Consider the following 21,970-nt stretch of genomic DNA (forward strand, 5'->3'; position numbering starts at 1 on the left):
CCCACATCTATACCCTAGAGTTCAGAGTGGGGAAGGAACCTTGACAACTCCCTTGAGCCATCAGTTTACACATAAACAAATCTAGTGTTCTCCCTTGAACCATTGTTGTTTCTCTGCACAAACCCCTGCCCATGCTCAGGTAAGTGTTCTGATGCATGGAGCCAAAATCTGCATCAGTTCCATTGGGACTTCATTTTCTCCTGACTGATCATGCTGGGGGTCTGCCTGTCTCCAGCACTCCTGACCCTCTGTTAACACCACCACCTGGGACCCCCGATTAATTCAAGTTTCACGGAGTGGTGAGAACCCAGCGCGCGCGCGCGCGCTCTCTCTCTCTCTCTCTCTCTCTCTCGCCTTCTGACCCTGACTTCTGTGATCAGTTATAGTTTTCTAAACCTGACTTTTATAATCAAATTTAAATTAGAGTTAATATTCTGACAGTTTTGTTTGGCTCCCCTATGGTTAATACCTGGCAATAAATAACTTTCATGGTTAAGCTGGTTGCTTCTCTCTCTCTCTCTCTCTCTCTCTCGCTGCCCCCCTCGTGGGTGTTTCTTTGGCTTCCTTATTCACTCTGCAGCAATGCTCCTTGTACCTAAGCTAAAGATCCCTTTAGCACCCAAAAATCCTGTGGGGTTTGCTCATTAAGTGGGTTACTACCAGAACAATTGCAACGTAAAAGTGGGGATAGAGACATGCTGAACCTGGGACCTATGAGGGTGGCATCTTGGAAGTGCCGCTCGACCCAGCCTGCTCAGGTGTGCTCTATTCCAGTGCAGTGCCCATGGCATAGGAGGGTGACAGCTGGGAGGTGCTGTTTGACCCAGCCTGTTGAATCCAAGGGCCTATGAGTGTGACAGCTCGGAAATGCTGCTCAAACCAGCCTACTGAGTCCAGGGACATATAAGAGGTCAGCTTGGGAGTGCTGATTAGCCTGGTCCTCTCAGATGTGCTCTGTTAATGTGTGTGAGTTCGTCTGATTCTGGGACTGGAAGAACCCAGCCCTGGGGAACCTAGGTCCTGCAGGATGGCTCCGCTGGGAGAGAACTTGCAGCAAGGAGAAGCAGAGCTCCGTATGAGAACACAAGTGACACAAGCAGTACATTGATAGAATTACAGAACTCCCGCCCCCCCACCCCCCAGAAGAGTAACCCTAATAAATGAGCATACCCCAAAGTAATGAGCAAATCTGGTAACAACACTAACAACTCCAGCTGTTGTTTCTGGCCTTTCCTTTTAAAAAAAAAACAAAAAAACAAAACCTCCCAACACATTCATTTTCCTTTTCTACAAATCCCAAGTTGATATCGCGTTTCAGTGATTACTCACTACTGCACTCCATACAGTAATTGGCTAAGGTTGGCTAAGTGGTGACCTTGAGTCAGAGTAGATGCTATGTCTCCAGAAGTTTGTTTTCAGCACTTAACAGTAACTTTGTTTGCACTGAGTTAGATCATCAGCTTTCCTCAGTCTAATTTTGATTGCAAGGCTGGCAGCAAGAAACTCCAGAGTTGCCTCAGAGAAGTGTGCTAATATAGCATCAGGCTGAGGGACACACTTTCTGTGTCAAGAAGAGGTCTGACAGGAGTCATATAAATGATGGGCCCCACCAGGGTTCTCATGAAGTCTTTGGTTGTTGGGAAAAGGGCTAAAAGGCTCTTAACTAGCTAATAGTCAAAGGGCTCTTAGGCTACCAACACTCCCCTTTTTTTCTTTTTTCTTTCTTTTTTTTTTTTTTTTGCAGCTCCCTTCCAATAATTGTACAAAAAGAGTGTGTACCACATTGATTTCCAGGTTTAGGTCTTGCATACCTGGGAGACTGCCTTTCTTTTTGTGTCAGGAAGAGGTTGGTAGCAGGGTGTCTTGGTGAAGGCCTCTAGGCTTTGGAACTCATTTCCTGGCTTGATTTAACCGAGCCCAGATTTGGCAAGGTTCAGAACAAACTCCAGGAGCTACCTGCCTGCCCAGGCTTTTCCTGCTCAGAGGAGCTGATGGGGGGAAGAAGCTGATTGGATTTGCAGGAGGGCTTGGTTTTTTTGTTGTTGTTACTGACAAGAAGCAGACCCTGCTGTCAGAAATCCACACTTATGCACTTTGGTCACATCAGGTGTTGAGATGGAAATAATCTTGAGAAAGTTGTCATGGAAGGCATGGTGGTGGGTTGTCATAGTAGGGGAAGACCAGCGAAGAGATAGATAAATGGTGTATGGCAGATAGCTGGGATGTTGGCTGTTGAGTACATGAAGCAAGTGATAGATCAAGAAGGCTTCCAAAAATTCTATTGTGACATCACCAATATTCAGACATTATTTAATGGATTTGACTCACTTAACTTATTTGGATTTGTGTTGAGGTGGAGCTAGCTTCTGCAGCTGGGAGATACCTGAGAGAGATTTTCCTTAAATATGTGTGTGTGTGTGTGTATGTATATATATATATATATATATATATATATATATATATATATATATATATCTGGGTTTGGTTATGGCTGGTGTTTAAAGTTTGTAACAGATCTGAGAGAAGGAACTAAATGATATTCTGGAGTGGATATTGTGGAAGAATTTCTTTGATTTATGGGCCAAGGCTGTTGTTAGAGAAGCCTTTCTCTATGGTTTGATGTTTTAGGACAACTGTTCTTGAAATTTATACATTAGAATTATATTTTTCTGACTCACCTCCCTCCCCTTTACTTCATATTCTTGCAAGTTTGCTAACATGTTGGCTTCAGAAATAATATTTTTGTCTAATGATTTTCATCAGTAGATTTCACAGTGCTTTACAAGCGAGGTCAGTATCATTAGGGACTCTTAGGTCTCTGCCATGCAACCCTGGTTCAAATTAGTAGTCCGAAACACAGAGTATTAACTAACCAGTTCCAACAGCGCCATAGGAGGTAAGTAGGTCAGTATTTATAATCCATGTTTTTACAGATGGGGGGGGGGGAAATGAGGCTCAGAAATAAGTGATTTGCTTAAGACTGCACATGACTTTCTGGTGTCAGAACTTAGGTGATGGCTGCCATTTTGATTGACATACCAGGGATTAAACTTGGGACCTCCAGAGCTAAAAGCATGAGTTGCAACAGTTTGAACTGACAAGCCAAGGCTCTACATCTGGGCCTATAGCACACTAGCGGGTTATACTGTAACTTATATAACTATGACTATAACTTAATCCCAGACCACAACATCTCCAGTATACAGTAACAGTATTCCACCTGATTTTCACTCTAACACCATTTTGTTCATAAAGATAAGAGCAGAAAATAGGCAAATATGTTATGGCAAATATTCCACTTGCACAACTATCCTCAGCCAGGTGTACAATCAGACAATCAGTTCCAGCCAGTCTGCTATGGATTTCTTCCACAGCTGGGAGGTGAAAGTGCTCCTCTTTGTAGTTCTAAGTTCCTCTGGACATAGGAGTATTTTCATAGACTTGTTGGGTGTTTTTACTTCTTCCATTAGATGTTCCCTCTCAATTGGTGCACTGACTTCATAGTTTTTATTTACAATACAAGGATTTTATTTAAGCTGTGCCCAGTCTCACATTGCAAATGGGATTTCCAGAGTAGGGTTACCTCCAAGTTTAAACAAAAGTGATGTATATCGTCAAGACAACCAATTTCAGGAACACAATTAAAATCTTCTTTTAAATGTGTTCATAATTTTTACTGAAAACATCAAGTATCCATTTTTTCAGTTTTAGATCTGACCGAGCTGTATTTCTGTCACAGGATGAGCTTTCACACCCAAAATCAAGGGTTCTCTCCTATGTTTCATTCATGGCACGACTGCTGACATTCTCTCACAGAAACTGGAGGATGAGCAGTGATAACGGAGATAGAGTTAAGGATGGTTTGGGAAGTTCACCTATTTCCAGGATTTCAGATGACTTGGTTTCATAAACAATGGCCACCTTTCAAGTTGGAGCAATGGCCAAAATTAATCCCTGGCATCACTCCACACTGGTTTCAGTAGCATTACACTACAATGAACTTGGCCACCTAAATTTATAGCAGCAACATTTTCATAGCCGCTAATTATGAATCTAAAAACAGAGGATTGTAGAAAGGAGATGAGGGAAGAGCAACACGAAAAGCAGGATTTACTGTATACGCAGAATCGTTTCTGAGCAGAACTTCCAAAGATTTCTGTGAAGCATCAGTTCGTCTTGAAAATCAAATGAAGTGTTCAGTTTATTTTTAAAAACAATATAGGAGATTATTTTAGAATGAGATTGTCACAAGGTGGGTTGGCCTTTGAAGGGGAGTTGGACTCAGCCCCACCTCAGAATATTTAGCTGCCTCCTGGGTGACTGGTTTCAGGTTGGGGATCAGGTGATAGCGTATAGGTCATCTGGCCTTTAGATAAAAAGCCAACAAGATGCTCAGAGAGGAACCTTCAAGGAGCAGCAGTGTCAGGAGACACTGGGTCAGGGAAAGGGCCTGGTCTGTCTATGTAATTTATGTTGGATTGTTCTGTTTTTGAACAGAGAAACTTGTACTTGATGATAGGGACTAAAATTTTGCCACTGTTACAGGCTTTATTTTATGAACTGGCTTCTAAGTTGATTCATTGATTCACGAGATGTTCACTCCCAACGGTATATAACAATGACAGGCTTTGAAAATTAGTTTCTTTTATAAAATGAAACAGGTGAACTCCTGTTTTCCACAGCTTTGCAAAGTGATGGTGCAGTATTGATTCCTCACCATCACCCTGTCATATGAGGGGGGAAAAAAGGTATAAAAACTACTTTGTGTTTAATGTGGGAAGGGAAAGTGTACTTTATAGTATGGAATAGAAGTTAAAGGTTAAAATTTGCAACACTTTTTCTCAGGCTGAATCTTACCCACAGGGTTCAGGCTTAAAGTACGAAGCACTTACAAAAGAAGAGTGCTTAACCTGGTAACTTGCAAGACACTATGTGCAGGAGGAATACAGGGGAGAGGGATTGTTTTATGGTGCAGAGGGAAGGCAAAGTGGAACAGAAAAAACAACTTGCAAGCAAAATGTTTCAGGTGATAGCCATGTGACCATTTGTTTCCTTCCCCCCATTCAAATACCCAAGCCAATGTGCTGTGATAAGTGATAGAGTGTCTCCATCTTGGATTGCCCAATGTGAGATGCCTGTAAGAGGATATCATTTTCAGAAAGTGTTGAAAATCAGGTTTCTTTTATGTTGCTCCAGTTGGACACCCAAAAACTGAAAAAGCAAAGTAAATTGCTCAGGTGTTTGTTTTGTTTAAACTTGGCCCTGTTGTTTACTTGCCTATGTACATGGTGAATCTAAGTATTCTGACCTCATTGTGGTATCCAAGTACCTTGCAGAAATTATATCAAGTAAATCCTTAGGTCTCTCCTTTTCCACTAGCTCTTTCAATGGTTTCTCATCTGTTTATTTGCTTCACTTGTTGTGAGAATGCTATGATAAAATATTGGGTTTTACTTCTTATGTTGAAAGTGGTAAGAGCCATCATCATTCTCAGCTCTGTGGAAGAGAGATCGGTAGCTGGGTACAAGCCACTGAGCAAGCTCTGCCCCTGTTCTCATGAGTCTGAACCTTGTTGTAGTTCTCCTGTCTGATGAGCACACTTGTTGTGACCCTTTGTCTTGGAATGAGAGGAGAAATGTCATCTACTGGTAACTGAGGCCTCGGCAACTAGACGTTTAAAGGTCAGGACTTTGAACTTGATCTGGTGTGTAGTGTCTGGAGCACCGTGATATGTTTGTGATGATCTGTGTTGATGGGAAGGTGGGCTGCCATGATTTAAACTAGCTAGAGCAGGAGCAGATGAGTGAAAATTGGGGATGATTCTTAAACACCATGGTGTCCACTTGAGGGAATGTCATTAAAATTGTAGTTAGACTTTGACTGTTTTGTGTGCGTCTTTATTTTTGGCAGTAATCCCACCCCATTTATTTTTGTATTGCCTAGGAGAACTGTCATAGATCAAGAGCCCACTGTCTTAGCCTTTGAGCAAAACAGAACAAAAAGATTGTCCAATCCCCAAACAGCATTTCGGTGTATTATTTCTGCAAGTGGTCCTTCGGGTATCTCTGATAAATTTTTCTTTCCTATACAGCACTCCTATCTCGTTTTACAAGTGCTCTGTTTGCAAGAGTTCTCTTGACAAGCACAAAAAGCATTTAGCAGCAACCTCTTGTTTTGCTGATGACAGGACACCCATCAACTACACTCCCTAACAGCTGTTCTGATGTTCTTTCTTTCATTTTCTGAAAAGATATATTATTAGCTGATTAGGCTATCTAGGGCTGTGCATCCTATTTTCAGCCAAGTATAATCCACCCAAATCTGCATGGAGAGACCGGGGGGTTCCGAATATTTTGTTTAAACAAGTAACATTACCCCTTTGTATTCGGTTGAGAAATTAAACCAAATAAAAACTGAAATAAAAAGGACAGCTAGAATTTTTTTTCACTCTCCATGTAATGTTCGTATACTATATAATATTTTTGTTTGCTTTTTGAGGTGTTCTCCCATTGGCAGCAACTCTGCACTAAAGAAATTATTCCAATCAAAAAGACCTAGGCATTGAAACAAAATTTTACTGCTGTGTTCAGCCCGTAAAAAGAACTGTACCTCAATTAACAATACAGCATTTCTCAAAAGTCTAGCTGCTTATGCATTTAGTTAAACATAACTTCTAAGCCTTTCTGCAATAGCACCATTGGGTGACTCCAAATAATATTACATGGACTCCAAAACAAAATGCCCTTCTCCCCAGTTGCAAAACCTTGTGATGGCCACATTCGGAAAGCCCAATAGGCTTCACATGTTCAACTCTTCTCCAGAAGAGCTCAGTGGTGGTGGGCCCTGAGGACAACGAACTGCTGGGCCACTATGCAGTCTCAAAGCATTTGCTTGTGCTTCTAGATGCCTGGTATGAATGGTTTGGGGATGTTAGTCAGCCAAGCAAGCTTTTTATTTTTTATAAAAAGTCAGGATTGCAGTGTTACTAATTCTTGTGATATTTGGTGCTTTCAATAAAGTCACAGCTTCTGGACTCAAGTAATTACATGAGAACCACTTGTTTTTTACATGAAAACTAAAAGTTTCTAGCCCTTCTGATTGCAGAGAAGCTAGAATATGTGAACCCCTAAAAGAAGGCAAATTAAAAGGCCCAAACTTTGACATATGAGATGGGCTTAAAAATTAGGCATGAGTTTTGGGGGCCTGACTCATGATTTTTGAACTCCGTGGTTGGCAATACTGGGGCTGGCCCTACACAAACTAAAAAGCTTCCCAGGAGATGCAGCCTTTCGGCTGAAGCACATGGGGATGGAATTTTTGCCTTGGACAAATCTTTATTCTTATTCATACCCCAAGTTTATATAGCAGCTATCAGCCTTCATGCTCTCAAAATAGTTTATCTAGTTTTTTAAATGTTAGTTCTTCAATAACTTCTAGTTTTTAAGTTCCTAGTGGCTTGGTGGTAGATGGTCTGCACTACTCATTGAGGAAACCAGACTTCAGTCTCAGTTCCTGTACCCTCATTCCCTGGTCCAGCAGCATCGAAAGTGTTAGAAGAGTGTTCTGCAAAAGAGATGTCCGTGTATATGTAGGTATTTAATAGATAATGTGCCAGTATATGGTGCTCAAGAAGATCCAGTATTGGCCATAGGTTTTTCTAGAACCACTGCAAATAGCTTCTTTTGTGCACCTCTTTACATAGAGCTCTTAACCACGGGGACAAGATGTTCTGGCTCTGAGAAGAAGCCTGTGTCTCACGCTGTGTCTCAGAATGTTGACTCCTTCCTTTTGGTTAAGGTGATGTGTTGGTGGGCTCTGAGCTGAAAAAGGCCAGACAAGGTCTTTTCAAAGGACAGGGCCAGATCAGGCAATGCTACCAAACTTATAGCCACATGGGGCATGCAGGTCACTGGGGGATCCATTTCACCAGGTTGAAATGGGAAGCGTATCACTCCTATTTCACTGTCAACTGTTGTGGGGAACAAGTTAACTGATAGCTGTGGCGATAACTTGGATCCTTCTTGGGAAAAATATTGCAGACACAAGCTTTGATCCCATTCTCTACTAGCTCTTGCCTTATAAATCTAAACCCTTCCCATACCTGTCTAACCTTAGAGTTTCTGGCCAAGACTCAAGCTTCTGTGGGATTTTTCTGGCCTGCCTGTAAAATTGAAGGTGTTGTAAAAGAAGCACTGAGTAGAATGGAAGAGGACGAGCTAAATCTTTTTAGGCAGGCTACAAAAAGACAGTTCTTGAGATCTACTGTTGTCTAGAGACACCCAGGAATTCTCCTAATTTTAATAAACTCATTTCTTTTATGCTACTGTTTTGGTCTTATGGTAAAGAAAACTCTTAGGGATGAGAGTGATAAATGCACCCATGATAAAAATCTCAAGCTTTCTTGTCAATTTCCTGCCATAAGCAGATATGAACCTGCTCTATCTAGCATGGCAGAGTTACCTGAGGAAAGTTGAGATGGTGGAGAGATCCACATTCCAAATCTTAGGCCTTGCAGATGGAGGCGTAGTTGGTAACTTCATAGGGGACCCAAGATATGTTTGGAATGACCATGTCAAAGGATGTTGGCTGTCAGGAATGGCCTTGAAATAACTGGGGTTAAAAGTAGAGGAGAATATGGGCAGGTCTTCAGACCTGTGATATGGACAGAAAGGAGCCTCTCCTCTTGAAAAACGATCCAGATCAAATATTTTAAAATAATTATAACCCTAACCTATACTAATCAGCACAAACCCTGACAGTGAGCAAACTTTTAGTTACTACTTTGGAGACTGTTGTATCATATCGCTGTGTGTGTTTTGTGGAAGAAAAGTAGAGCCGTATTAAGAACAGACCTAACCCAGTAGAAAAGCTGTAATGCTAGATCCTGAGTTGCCATGAGCCCTGCATAAGGGGCAGTGCATAGTTGTTCTGCCCCAGAAGCATATCAGAGACCAAATTGTGAACGAGTCACCATTCAGTCCCTGCTTCCCCCTTCACCCCAAATCCTCCCACTTCTCACCCTTGATCACCTGTCTGGTGGTGTGAGGAAGCACTGGCCTCACAACTCTTGCTCTTCACGCTGTGCACAAACAGGTAATCTGGGTAACCCATTCTTAGTGATGTTGTGGTGGGAAATTGTCCACTGGGAACCGATCTGAGAGTTTGATGGTGAAACTGTCCAGTCACTGCTGACCCGAGCTAATTTCAAACCAGCAACCTAGAAGTGAAAGGCTTTTTAATTCCTATGCCCTCTAAGTTTCTGTCATTTGTCAGTCTGTATATTCATCTCAAGCATTTATAATGTTTGAATGAACTGTGTCTTATTAAAAATAATAAAACATTAATTCCATCCACTGGTGGGGAAAGCCTGAGTGATAAGATAATCTGTTCAAATGATTTTCTCAGGAGCTCCTTTGAGATAAGTATAATATGAAATAGTTTATTATACACGTATGATTAACTTCCATCTATGGAATGAGTCTGACATTGGCTGCAGAACTCTGAAAGTGACTTTGTGGTGCCTTAATTCTGGGCGGCCCAACTCAAGACATCTTAGAGAGGCCCAGTTACCACTAAGTGCTTATCACATGCCCTGTGAACATTCCCCTTTTTAAGTGTCTCAGGTTGGGCACCCCAAAACTAAAGCATTACAGCAGAGGACATTTTTAGATTACTTTGATCGATTACTCTTCTCTTTTAATTATTGCAGATTCTACTTTTATCAAGGCCTCTACGAGTCTTATTTTTGAGGCAGACGGAATTCTTTTGGTCGGGTTCAGATTCCTGAATATGCTATGGTTTGTATATTTCTCACTTCACATCTTCTCGATAATAGTAACCCAAACACGACTTCAGGGCATATTCTTATGGCTTAATAGTAAAACACCAGATGTGTATCTTGCATTCTTATTATATGTGGTTACAGCTAGATACATGTGTGCCCAGAGTCCCAGCTCCAGCTGTCTCCTGAGGGGAAGTTGACACAGAAAGGGAAATCTAGGAGAGCTTATTGAAGCAATAAGGAAGTAGAGGGGTGAAGGATTCCAGAATGAGCCTGCAATTAGAGCCCTCTCGCTTTGTCCAAGATTATATATTTACCTTGAGTTGGAGCATCTTTCACAGCCCAGTGTTCAAAAAGGGAGTATATAGGTGATGGTCTCCTGCTGGAGATCCAGTACTGTACCCTTTCCACAGGTTGGTGGAAAAAGAGTTGAAATCTGTCCTGCATGTTCACTATGGGGGCAACGCTCTGGACCTTTGCTATCTGTGCCTTGTGACCTATTCCCAAGAGAGTCCCCTTATTATGGAAAAGCTACATGAAGATGGCAGACAAATTATGTGTGGATGGGGAAGGATAAAGTGTGCTCCTCCCTCACAAAAATTACAGTTGCATCAGTAAAAAGAAAAGGAAGACTTGTGGCACCTTAGAGACTAATAAATTTATTTGAGCATAAGCTTTCGTGAGCTACAGCCCACTGCATCGCGTGCATTCAGTGGAAAATACAATGGGGTGATTTATATACACAGAGAACATGAAACAATGGGTGTTACCATACACACTGTAAAAAAAGAGTGATCAGGTAAGGTGAGCTATTACCAGCAGGAGAGCGAGGAGGGAAGGGGGGGATGGACACAGGGGAGGGGGGCGGGGATGGACTTTGTCCATTTTCCCCCCCCTCCCCCTCCCCCGCTCTCCTGCTGGTAATAGCTCACCTTACCTGATCACTCTTTTTTTACAGTGTGTATGGTAACACCCATTGTTTCATGTTCTCTGTGTATATAAATCATCCCATTGTATTTTCCACTGAATGCATGCGATGCAGTGAGCTGTAGCTCACGAAAGCTTATGCTCAAATAAATTTATTAGTCTCTAAGGTGCCACAAGTCTTCCTTTTCTTTTTGCGGATACAGACTAATACGGCTGCTACTCTGAAACCTGTTATATCAGTGAGGATTTTCCTGCTGTCTGCATAAATTTGCATCTCATCAAAGCAATTGTTTGCTCTTTTTGAAATTGACTATTGAAAAACCTAGGTGGAAAAGAAGCCAATTTTTATATACTCTGTAGCCATTGCATAAAACACAAAAGTTATGGCGCCTTTGGATGTCTTTCTAAACCTCTCCTCTATCACTGATTCTTTGCTATTGTGAGACAGTGTTTCAGCAACACAGACAGCCAATTTCACTTCTCTTTCTTAATTAAGGTGCAAACCCAATGTGAAGGTAACTGATGCTACAGTGACACTATGCACAAAGTGTAAGCTTAGTTAATAATTCACTCATTTAATTGTTCTCTGGCAGTGCATAACAGAACAGTCTGCAAATAAAGATGGAATAAGAAAAGTTGTCCGTAAACTTTACACATCACAAAGGCTGTGGTGAAATTCTATATTAGAATATTTAATTCTTAAATAAGATCCTTCATATTAAATATCCTCCCCACCAATATTTTATGCTGCTATCCTAGGTTTGCCTTCTTTCTCCATTGTGACTGTGATGTTGAAACGTAAAGAAAAACAATAACCTCCATTTCCAGTGATCAAAGCTATCATTGAGATGTCTTGCTCAAACACAACTGGCTAGCTGCTTTATTTGAGGTTGTAGCACCAAATTATATAACAGTGCACTGAGGAGACAAGAGTTTTAGCTGTACACGCAGTGACTATTTGCTAACAATAAAAGAATCTCCTTCTCAAGTGCTGTTTCCTAAGATGATCTGAGGCTTGGAGGTCTCATGATTCACTTTCTTTTCATCATGGTTATTTAGAGATGAACAAAAAAGCTTTTGTTTTTAAATTAACCCAACTTGAACTGTTTTTTTTTTTTCTTCAAGAGCATTTCGTGTTGGCTTCCCTGTTCCCATTGAAGACAATGGGAGTTTTACAGCTGAATTCCATGGAACAGAGGTAGCCCTATGCTGCATGCTTTTGAAAATTCCATGCTGAATCAATCAACTGGTAATGTTGCTAGAGCTCATTCCCATAAAATGCTGAGCCCCCTCAATTTCCATTATCTTCACTGAAAATGAAGGTGTGCAGCATCTCATAAGGGTTAAACTGTATAGATAAATGTGTTTTAACACAAAATAATAAACATCTTTTTTTCTTATGCCCTCCAGTACCTGAGTTCTGCATTCTATTTCTCCTCTAACAGCTGATGAGTCAATGGTATCATAATTAAAACCAAAAAGAAGGCAGATTCTTGCTCAATTTCAGGCACCTGTGACCTCTTCAGCCCTTAAAGGAAAAACATAGAACCCTGAAATCAGATCCTGGCGGGTGCAAACCTTTTCGGATCATCTCTTAAGTAGCTTGTTAACCTCCCAATGACTTTAGACAGTCGATTAAATTAATTCCCTGATATAAATCCATTAATTATAATGAGAGTTGCTGGTGCCTAAATATGAATATAGGTACCTAACTTCAGACACCATGGAAGCATTTTGTTTTCAAACTCTCTGTGACTCCATTTCTCCATTTACAAATGGAAGTAACTCAGGCTCTCTCTACCTCACAAGTATGGCCTGATTTCATTCCTGTTTGTGATGCTCTCTGAAGGCTCAAGGTGCTCAGAGCCTCCTGGGCAGTGCAACAAGCCCTTATCTCCCATTCATGTTAGTTGAAGCTGAGGGTTCAAAACACCACCTAGGACTGCGCATCACTCTGCAGGATAGAGTCCTGAGATCCTTGGATGGAACATGCTGTAGAGGTGGTAACCTTTCTGTCTCTTTTACATACAGAAAGTTGAACCAGCCAAAGTCACAACCTTCATGACTTCATATTACAGCAATCAAATGAACTGTCATAACTGCATGACTCCGATATCACTTATGAAAGGCAGAAAGAGCCAGGAACTCCTGAGCTTTAATCCTGTGTCTGATATTGACACTTGGTGGCCTTGGGCAAGTCACTTAATTTCTCTCTCTCTCTTTCCCTGACTATAAAATGGGCATAATATTACCTACCTACTATATCCCACAGGCATTTCGTAAGGCTCAATTTGTTACTGATACTAACTTTTGTAAAGCACTTTGAGTTCTACTGGTGAAAAGTGCTATATAAGAGCTAGGTATTAATAATACTAATTGTTTATACAACCTTTTGAAGAGTGCTTATTACTCTTTATTAAGAAGAGGAGCAAACTGAGTGAGATGAAAACCTAAACAAAGGTCCTGTTGCTATGCATTTGTCTGTAAAACAGTACTTAGGAATTAGAGAAATTCAGAAAGCATTTTCTATAAAACCACAGATTTTTTCACCATAGAATATCTTTCATTGGGTGTCAATAGCGCTTTAAATCTTCCTAGGCTGATATTACAGCAGCTAGCTAAACTGGTAATTGTTCCTGGAATTTGCACATGAAGATAACTACCTATAAGACTGTGAAGATTAGACTTCTGTCTTTGAAATATAACATTTGCATATGTTATATAAGGGTCAGGTGTGTTTGCTTCCCCTGGCTTCTTACTGAAAAGTGATTCTTTGGATCCATGGGAGAGGTAAGCAGCTTCTGTCCAAGATCCAAGTTTTGGTCTGAAACTTCATCTATGCTGATGATCTTGCAAAAGACTGGGGACATGGAATTTTAACATAGACCTTTTAAGTTGTTCCTTTTTCCATTGCCTCCTGCAGTGTTGTGCTTTCTCTTGCACTTAAAAGTCACCATATTTGTTTGAAATATTCATTCTTCTTGCTTAGTATCCTCATGCATCACACAAAAGCTTTATGGAATATTCAGCAGTAGTATCTTTATAGAATGCTCCGCAGTAGAAGGTACTCTGCTTTAATGCTGCTTATTTTAATATGAAATAGCTTTAAGGGTTTCATTTGTAGCTGAAATGCTGTACTTTTACAACACTGCAATTAAGTTTCACTGAAAAAATATTGAGGAAATCCCATATATAAAAAGCACAAGTTTCATCCCAAAGGTAGAGCAGCTGCAGGAGAGCCGTAGCCTTTGCTGTTCTAATTCCTTGTGTGTTGTACAGCAATGCATTCGTTAATACCTTATGACCCAATCTTACGTCAGTGGGAGTTTTGTTGTGCTAGAACTCCAAGATCAGAACATAATGCCCACTCACAGCTCACAGAAGAATATTATCTTGAAGAATTTGAAGAATATTATCTTGGGAAATCATACTTCTTCTATATATCATATTTTGTGTAATTTCCTTCCTTTGTTCTTTATTATTGAGGACATTTGCAGGTGAAAACGGTGTCTGTCTTACAAATAATCTATTCCTTCTGCCTAATTCTCATGTGACATCATCAAGCCTTTTTGGAGCCATCGCTATCGCCTGCAGTAGATATGATTATGCTGTCACAAAGATAACATGATGATGATGTCCAGTGAGGACTAAGTAGAAAGAACACATGAGCTCTCTTTTTAAAAAAAAAATAAAATAAAATAAAAAACACCACACCACGGGCAATCCCCGTCCACTCCAGTGCTGTGTCCAGAGCGCCTGTGACTGGGGGCAGGGAGACAAACGTGACTTGATAGCAATTTTATAAATCTTTCCAATCCTGTGGCTGACCAACGGTCAGTTTGGGTCTCAGCACAACTTACAGTAGCCTCAGGGCTGCTCAGAGTTACATCTGGCTGCAACAAGAAGCCATCACAGCAGGTGGGGACTGCCAGAGTGTAGCAGGGCTTCAGCCACATTCCCTTTCCCCAGCCAAGTTCTTGATACATGCCCTATTCCGGGGGCCAGGAGAAAGGTGGAGAAGAGCCATTGCACTAACTCTTTGCCACATGGGGATTCCCCTTACATGAAAGGGGATTCACTGATAGCTTGTTACAGCAGCATTCAAGCTCCTTTGTGCCACGGGGGAGAAGGGATGAGGATCTAACCCACTATGTCTGGTCATACAAAAGAACTAACAGAAAACCAGAAAATGTATCTAAATAGAACATGATTCATAAGTGTCATAAATATAAAGGGTAGGGTAACCACCTTTCTTTATACAGAACTATAAAATCCCTCCTGGCCAGAGGCAAAACCCCTTAAAGGGTTAAGAAGCTAAGGTAACCTCTATGGCACCTGACCAAAATGACCAATGAGGAGACAAGATACTTTCAAAGCTGGAGGGGGGCAGGGGGGAACAAAGGGTCTGTCTGTCTGTGTGATGCTTTTGCCGGGAGCAGGTCAGGAATGCTCTTCAGAACTCCTGTAAAAAGTTAGTAAGTAATCTAGCTAGAAATGAGTTAGATTTTCTTTTGTTTAATGGCTGGTAAAATAGGTTGTGCTGAATGGAATGTATATTCTTGTTTTTGTGTCTTTTTTGTAACTTAAGGTTTTGCCTAGAGGGGTTCTCTCTGTTTTGAATCTGATTACCCTGTAAGGTATTTACCATCCTGATTTTACAGAAGTGATTCTTTTACTTTTTCTTCTGTTAAAATTCTTCTTTTAAGAACCTGATTACTTTTTCATTGTTCTTAAGATCCAAGGGTTTGGGTCTGTGTTCACCTATGCAAATTGGTGAGGATTTTTATCAAGCCTTCCCCAGGAAAGGGGGTGTAGGGCTTGGGGGGATATTTTGGGGGGGAAGACATCTCCAAGTGGGCTCTTTCCCTGTTGTTTGTTTAACATGCTTGGTGGTGGCAGCATAGGGTTCAAGGACAAGGCAAAGTTTGTACCTTGAGGAAGTTTTTAACCTAAGCTGGTAAGAGTAAGCTTAGGGGGTCTTACATGCACGTCCCCACATCTGTACCCTAGAGTTCAGAGTGGGGAAGGAACCTTGACAATAAGCAACTCCTTAAACACACAAACTAACATCAAAGTCACAATCAATATCACACACAGACACACATTCCATACAGTTAAAGAAAGTCCTTCCCTCCACTCTGTATTCATATATCTCTTCCTATTTTATTGCTGTTACCCCCACTCTAACATGTTATGGCTCTGTAATATTGAATGAGTTTGTATTGTCCGGTCTTGCAGCTTTGACAAGTTGTAAAATTGTGTAATTGCATAGTTTTGTTAGAGATCCCCTGAAGCCTATGGTAATTGGAAACATACAAGCTGTAAGTCATTTACCTTTCTGTACTTTTTGTTTCTTTCTGTATGAAAATCAATAATGAATTAATCACCATGAATAGGCCAGATCTTCATCTGGTGTAAATCAACAAAGCTTTATGGACATCGATAAAGCTACACCTATTTACATCAGCTGAGGATCTGGCCCAAGAATGTGACGATTTACCCCATCTTTGTTAGGAAGTTTCTGCTGGCTTGGTTATAACCCACGCTATCATTCCGGAGTGCAAGCTGCATTATTACAGTAGTCTATTGGGACATGAGCATCTGACATCTTCAGACAGCTCTTGTAGACAAAAAGGCTTTTGTGAGCTGGCTGGCAGCCGGTGTGGTATAGCATGCAGCTGCATTCTATGTTCTGTTTCCCTTCCTTGCCCCACAACATGCAGCTTAGGAGCTGACAGAAAATAAACAAGAGAGAGTGAGGAGTTCTATTGATTAACATTTCAGTCACCAAACCATTCTGAGCAAATTGCCTTTTCTCTCTAGGTGTGAACGCAAGTGTCCCACATTGGGAAACAGTTATAGTCTCACTGAATTTGACAGTCCATGGCAGCAGCTAATAATGATCATCAATATGTTTCTCTTTTCCATCTGGTCATTCAAAATTTAACAGTACCTCCCTTCTCTTCCTCTTGGTGGAAATATAGCAGTGTCTGTCATAGCCCCTGTGTTTCCTAGCATCTGACCCAGCACCAATAGTTGATCAAACTTTGGTGCCCAACAGAAATAGCATTGGAGGAAACGTATGCAGCTGATTTGACAAATGAAGCAAAGGTCTGGGAAAATATTTACATATAATACTGGCCCACATGATTGGCGATGAACAACGCTGCCTATTTGTTCTCTTCTTCGTGACCTGTCACTGTATGTATGCATTTGTGCACAAATATTTTTATACAAGGAAGAACAAAGTGAAGCCTTGTCTGAAATATTTGTGCAATAAATCACAAAATATCTTTGTTTGCACATTTTAAGGGACACCTTATGTAACCTGTACGGATGGGAGATTGTTGCCATAAGGGAACACTAACTCAACCTAAGTTAGAGAGACTTGGGAAAGGAAGAATTGGTAAATCCTAACAAAGGTAGCCTGTGTGAGAGACACAGGGAAACTTACAGCAACATGAGATCTGAACTGAATAATATATTAATACAGCAGTATTGCCTCCAGATTTGTCTTAGTGCCAGAGTGACACAAACAAGTGTGTTGTTGTCTTTACCTTTTCCAACTCAGATTTCTTTAGTTATTCTGTAGAGTGGTTCCTAGCAAAAAGTCATTTTGCCAGCAGTTACTGCACAGTGGTATCTGAGATAGCTCCCATCCTAAATAGACTGAGGGATGGTGGTGTCTTAAGTGATTGTCCCGTAAGCATTAGCAAATGTCTTTTCATGGCTTACGCTGTGTTACATCTTTCAGAACAATGTATTGCCTCCATAAGTTAAGATCCATCTGCTGCAGTTATCCAGTCCTTGTTGCAAAACATGATTGGCCAAAGAAAAGCCGAGCTATGTTAGGTATAAACAGACAGCAAGGGTCATCCCCCAAAAGAAGTAAAATCTAAGCAGATTCTCTTATATATCTTTGGTAAACCAGAGGTTACTCTTTAAATTAGAGTTCTCAGTAACATTTAACAGACCTTCCCTCAGATATGTGTAACGTTAGACACCGACAGTGCAGAAGTGTCAAAGACCCAACACACTGACATGCAGACAATTAAACTTTTATCAGATGAGCTCTCTAGCCAAAAGGGCTCTAAGTTCAAGAGGTTATTTCCATGGTTTAGTCTGAGGCCAAGATGATAACACCCTGAACAAAAACTGTTGTTAGCCCAAGGTCAATGCAGTACCCGTCCAGATGTGTTTTGCCCTCTTGTTTGATTTTCACTGTGCTGTGTTATCAAGCCCTTTCTTCTTTGAAGTCTCCAGCTACTGGATAGTGGTTTTCAAGAATTTATAACTTGCAAAAGTGGTTTATGTACTGGAAATTGCAACCTAACAATAGAACGGACGGGTGCTGTTCCTTGCTATATGTATTTTAATGAGGTTTAAAAATTGATCATAAGGTTTTCAAAAGTCTTGCCACAAGGGGAGAAAGTAAAAGCACAGCAAATGGAAATTTAAACGACCTTTTGTGTAGTGAAATGCAATGTGTGGCCATTATGCCGAGAGAGAGGAAGGGACGTACGGAGGTTAAGACTCTGATCTGGGACTCAGGAGATCTGAATTCATTCCTGGTTCTGCCACAGACTTCCTGTGAAACCTTGGGCAAATCACATGAGGCTTGTCTACATTAGAGAAATTTGCAACACCACAGTTACAACACCACAGTTACACCCTAATACAGACATGCTATCCCAATATATAATGGGGCTTGCACTAGTGTGACTTACTCTAGGAGTGATACCAGTGCAAAAAAATCCACAGTATAGACAAGGCCTTCCTCTGCCTGTCTCAGTGTATTCATCTGTATAATGGAGACAATAATGCTTCCCGACTTCAGAGGTGATGTGAAGACAAGTTCATAATTCTTGTGAGGTGCTCAGAAATTGTGGTGATGGGGACCCTAACCATGTGTTCATGTTGGAGTCAGAGGGCTAATATTATAATGTACACCATCTTCCAGTCCCGCTCCTGGTTTTCAAACCTTGAATGATGAAACCAAAGGGAATGAAGAAAATACTTCCTATGGATTATAACTAACTTGTTTTGGAGACAAAGGATTGTGTGGCATAAAAACAGTAAAGCCTGAATGTATTTTACAGTGATACATGTCTGTATTAGGGATGGGCTTGAGCCTCAGCCTTCATCGTGGGTGTTTGTTCAGCCCATCCTAAAGGGAGAGGTTGACTGAAATCCAGATCTAAACATGGATTCCAAGTCTCCCATCTCCCTCTAAGTTCAAAGGGTTTGGAGTTTTGGTTCAAACTAATTTCTAGTTTAAATTGTGACTGCCTAAGACTTCATATCAGTGTTCTTTCCTGAAGAGGCAAACAAACTCTCTATATTGCTCTGTGAGTAGTTCCCTGGATCAGAGACACTGACTTTCTGGTTTCCCCGGGGGTGCTTGAACCCCAGGCCCTGCCCCCACTCCACCCCTTCCCTCAAGGCCCCACCCCCACCCTGCCTCTTCCCACCCCTGCACTGCCCCCCTCTTCCCACTCTGTTCAGCCCCTTCCCCCACTCCACCCTTGCTCCTCCACTTCTTGCCCCCTGCTCCTACCCCTCCCCCCAGCACCTCCTGCATGTTGCTAACAGCTGATCACCAGCGGGCAGCAGGCACTGCGGGGAGGAGGAGGAGTTGATTGGCGGGGCCACCAGTGGGTGCTGGTGCCTTTGCCCTGGATGTCAGTAGGACTACTCATGCAGTAAGGCGCTATTCAATGCGAGTAGGATCACCCAATCAAGCCCTTTTATCATTACTTTGGGCCTGATTCTGCCTCTTTCTTTCATGCCATTGAGTTTCCCCCATTTGGAGAAATCACAGGGGTCAGCACCCCCAGAGTGCAATGGATGAGCCTTACCCTGGGAAAACTACCTTAGTGGTTATGATATCTAGTCTGACTGAGATTTTGATATATGTATTGACAATAAGTAACACCTTACCGTGCAAGTAATCCCTTTGAAGCCAGTGGGAGTAAAGGTATTGAAATCTGCCCCATTGACTTCAGTGTGGCTACTTGCATAGTAAGGTACTGTACTAAACATGAGTAAGGGCTGAGTAAATGGGTCCTTTATTTGGAAAAACTAGAATGGAATCCAACAATTAAATATGTTACAAAGAGTAAAATACCACACTGAAGAGATTGTAATAAGAGGTAACTGCCTTGGGAAGATACAAATTCCTCCTTGTCACTTTGTTTGTTTTATATTAATTTGTACAGACTAAGCCATAAATAATCCAAGCAGCTCTCACTTTTTTGACAGTTGCATAAGAGATGCTGTTTTGTAATAAGTAAATTATAAATGCCAAGTTGTAAGGGAACATTACACCTCAACAAATAATGCTTTTGAAGCAATGAAAACATATCCATATTGTACAATTTTGCATACAATATGGACTCAGTTTCATAGAACTATTGGTAAAGTGGATTATGGTTTATAGTTGGAAATGTTTTGTTTACATGGCACTTTTCTTACCAAAGTGCTTTACAAATACAGCCATATACAGCAATTACTTCACCCACTACTGAAATACAGTAGCCTCTGCTGTGGCACTGTATTATAATGCAGAGCAACACTATGCAGTGTATTAAGACAGTAACCAAAGAATCTGAAACTGTTCGGGGAATTTCGTTAGGTGGAGTGTAATAATTACCTGCACTGGAATTTTGCTATGACACCAAGGCTGACTTCTCCACTCCAGTGTCATGGGTGCTTTAATTACAAGAAGGGGTCAGGGCAAGTTTTACAGTTTATCTGAAAGATAGCACAAAAATGCCTGTCCACTTAACATCATGACAGGGAATAGTATTACTTTTCTTATTTTACTACCTTCATTCCTGGAGTCCCAGCCCCAATGTGCTAGGCACTACACAAGCACACACAGATGGTCCCTGCCTCAAAGAACTGACAATCGTTATTAAATACTTTCTAGTAGAATCCAGAGGAGTCTCATTCAGGACCACAGCTCTGTTTTCCTAAGTCTATTTGAACTCAAAAGTACAGTTTTATACAATCTAAGACTTGGCTCTCTTTCAGAGAAGAATGCCAATCCAACACCGCTTCCTGTAACACCTCTCAAAAGACCTCTCTTATTAGCTATTCTCTGGCCTAAAAGATGTACCCAGAACAATTCTGTTCTACATTTATTGGAAAGCCACCTCCACTAAGCAATTGATATTTCGGTAGCCACTGAAGACAGGGTTTCATTGTATGTCCCTTGGAGGTATCTCCTGCACATATCAACAAGGCCCAGTGTTGCTATGGGTAGGTCTATACTAGGATCACTACAACAGCGCAGCTGCAGCGCGTCTGGTGAAGACACTGTATGCCAACTAGAGTACTCTCCCGTGGGCATAATTACTTCACCTCTGTGAGAGGCGAAAGCTATGTTGGTGGGAGAGCAGCTCCAGCCAACACAGCGCCAGTGTGGACAGCGCTTAGGTCACTAACTTGCATCGCTCGGGGCGGGGAGTCTTTTTCACACCACTGAGAGACGTATGCTCAATCGACTTAAGAGGTAGTGTAGACCAGCCCTTACTGTGTAAAATCTCACAGTATCAGAGCATGAAGTGGTAGCGTTGCAGGGATTAAAAAAGCCCACCCTCTTCTAAACCATATTTTAAAAAGATTTACATCCTGTTAAGATAACCCTGCAGAGCCAATTGGAGCCTTCTAGGCTGTACATTCATTCTAATACATTTCATGTCCAGCAGTTTGACCCATTAGCAAATTAGGTGGGCTGCAGAAACTTTTTTTGGCAATGTAAATCAACAACTGTCTTTTCTTTAAGACCAAGAAGTGGAGTGGATTGGGAGATGAGAAGCTGAGGCAAATGATTGCTCTTGCCATTTGAATGTGTGTTGTGGATTCGCTGGAACTTTCTTCCCTCCTCCAAGTCCATAAAAGTATCTTTGGCCTGGGAGTTTAGTCCAGCCCCTGTCTGAAATATCTCTCCTCAGTAGTCTCACGTAATTGGCATTCTAAAGGTCTGAGAGGATTGTTTGGCAGGGGAAGAGGGGTGTTTTGTTCAGTATTGATATAAGTGACTTTTTGCCAGTGGGGCATTTTCCCTTTCTCTTTCTCAAAGATAATCATTTATTTTCTGTCCAGTTTGGGAATTAGATGCTTTATGGCCTGATACTGTAGGGTCCCAAAAGGTGCTGATCACTTATTAATTAGTGCTGAGTGTGCTCAATTCCCATTAATTTCAGCAGGAGCTGAGGGCACTCAGTACCAGTCTCAGAAGCCATTCAGCTCCTCTCG

The 21,970-nt window shown here is 41.4% G+C and overlaps 1 protein-coding gene and 1 pseudogene across 1 annotated transcript in view; one reads left to right on the top strand and one right to left on the bottom strand.

Moving 5' to 3' along the window:
* The window catches only part of COBL (cordon-bleu WH2 repeat protein), a 334,912-nt gene that overhangs the window by 37,880 nt on the left and 275,062 nt on the right, over positions 1-21,970 (top strand). The gene's annotated exons all lie outside the window — the stretch shown is intronic.
* LOC114019832 lies at positions 19,496-19,607 on the bottom strand (annotated as a pseudogene).

The sequence above is a fragment of the Chelonia mydas genome, chromosome 2, assembly GCF_015237465.2.
Source record: "Chelonia mydas isolate rCheMyd1 chromosome 2, rCheMyd1.pri.v2, whole genome shotgun sequence".
NCBI classification, from domain to species: domain Eukaryota; kingdom Metazoa; phylum Chordata; order Testudines; family Cheloniidae; genus Chelonia; species Chelonia mydas.